The sequence below is a fragment of the Harmonia axyridis genome, chromosome X (genome assembly GCF_914767665.1).
Source record: "Harmonia axyridis chromosome X, icHarAxyr1.1, whole genome shotgun sequence".
Taxonomy (NCBI): Eukaryota; Metazoa; Arthropoda; class Insecta; order Coleoptera; family Coccinellidae; genus Harmonia; species Harmonia axyridis.
Genome location: NC_059508.1, coordinates 36767381 through 36769880, shown reverse-complemented (window position 1 = coordinate 36769880; position 2500 = coordinate 36767381).

Here is a 2500-nt window from a genome sequence, read left to right as displayed (position 1 = left end):
AAAAGAACATAGGCGAAAAAGGACGTGAACATTATTCCTTATAAAAACCAAACCCGACCATGGATTTTGATTCTGATTGTTGATTATCGCTATTAGAACACATTAGGAGGCAACCAAATCAAATTTGAGAAAATTCCACGATCAGAAAATTTTTTTCGAAAAAAAAAAAAAAATTCGAGAACACCTCGGTCATGGCAAGTTATTTCCCACAATCCATTCCCCAATCAACGTACATCCCAGAAAAAATCATCTCTCTAACTATCCTGGTTCAAAAGTTGTATCGGAACATTTTCACGTCGAAAATATATCTCTAAGTCCAGACCGATGCACCACGTAATCTCGGGCAGACCGATGCACAACGTAAATGACGATCGGGACCGGGGCGATCGGTCGTATCTGACACCGCCGGCTCGGTTCTAACATCGTCAATGAGTCGGGGTTGAAAAAAAGGACGTGAACATTATTCCTTATAAAAACCAAACCCGACCATGGATTTTGATTCTGATTGTTGATTATCGCTATTAGAACACATTAGGAGGCAACCAAATCAAATTTGAGAAAATTCCACGATCAGAAAATTTTTTTCGAAAAAAAAAAAAAAATTCGAGGACACCTCGGTCATGGCAAGTTATTTTCCACAATCCATTCCCCAATCGACGTACATCACAGAAAAAATCATCTCTCTAACTATCCTGGTTCAAAAGTTGTATCGGAACATTTTCACGTCGAAAATATATCTCTAAGTCCAGACCGATGCACCACGTAATCTCGGGCAGACCGATGCACAACGTGAATGACGATCGGGACCGGGGCGATCGGTCGTATCTGACACCGCCGGCTCGGTTCTAACATCGTCAATGAGTCGGGGTTGAAAAAAAGGACGTGAACATTTTTCCTTATAAAAATCAAACCCGATCATGGATTTTGATTCTGATTGTTGATTATCGCTATTAGAACATATAAGGAGGCAACCAAATCAAATTTGAGAAAATTCCACGATCAGAAAATTTTTTTCGAAAAAAAAAAAAAATCGTAATCACCTCGGTCATGGCGAGTTATTTTCCGTATTTCATTCCACAATCAACGTACAACATAGAAGAAATCATCTCTCTAACTATCCTGGTTCAAAAGTTGTATCGGAACATTTCACGTCGTAATATCTCGCCAAGTCCAGACCTCGGCGATAGGTAGTATCTGACACCGTCCGCTCGGGACTGACATCGACTTGGACTCGGGCTGATGATGGGGAGGCGTTTAAGGACGTGAACATTTTTCCTTATAAAAATTAAAGTCGACAATGAATATTGATTCTGATTACTGATTTACGCTTTAAAAACACATTAGAAGGCAACCAAATCGAATTTGAGGAAATTCCACGATCAGAAAATTTTTTTCGAAAAAAAAAAAAATCCGAAAAATATTTTTCGATTCCTATTACTGATTTACTCTTTTAGAACACATTAGGAGGCAACCAAATCAAATTTGAGAAAATTCCACAATCAGAAAATTTTTTTCGAAAAAAAAAAAAATTCGAGGACACCTCGGTCATGGCAAGTTATTTTCCACAATCCATTCCCCAATCGACGTACATCACAGAAAAAATCATCTCTCTAACTATCCTGGTTCAAAAGTTGTATCGGAACATTTTCACGTCGAAAATATATCTCTAAGTCCAGACCGATGCACAACGTAAACTAGGGCTGAACCGATGCACCACGTAATATCGGGCAGACCGATGCAGAACGTAAACTCGATCATACCGATGCTTCACGTAATCTCGATCTTACCGATGCACCACGTAAACAAGGGCAGACCGATGCAGAACGTAAAGTAGATCTTACCGATGCACCCCGTAATCTCGATCTTACCGATGCACCACGTAATCTCCATCTTACCGATGCACCACGTGAACTGGATCTTACCGATGCAGAACGTGAATTGGATCTTACCGATGCACCACGTAAACTCGATCATACCGATGCACCACGTAATCTCGGGCAGACCGATGCACAACGTAAATGACGATCGGGACCGGGGCGATCGGTCGTATCTGACACCGCCGGCTCGGTTCTAACATCGTCAATGAGTCGGGGTTGAAAAAAAGGACGTGAACATTTTTCCTTATAAAAATCAAACCCGATCATGGATTTTGATTCTGATTGTTGATTATCGCTATTAGAACATATAAGGAGGCAACCAAATCAAATTTGAGAAAATTCCACGATCAGAAAATTTTTTTCGAAAAAAAAAAAAAAAATCGTAATCACCTCGGTCATGGCGAGTTATTTTCCGTATTTCATTCCACAATCAACGTACAACATAGAAGAAATCATCTCTCTAACTATCCTGGTTCAAAAGTTGTATCGGAACATTTCACGTCGTAATATCTCGCCAAGTCCAGACCTCGGCGATAGGTAGTATCTGACACCGTCCGCTCGGGACTGACATCGACTTGGACTCGGGCTGATGATGGGGAGGCGTTTAAGGACGTGAACATTTT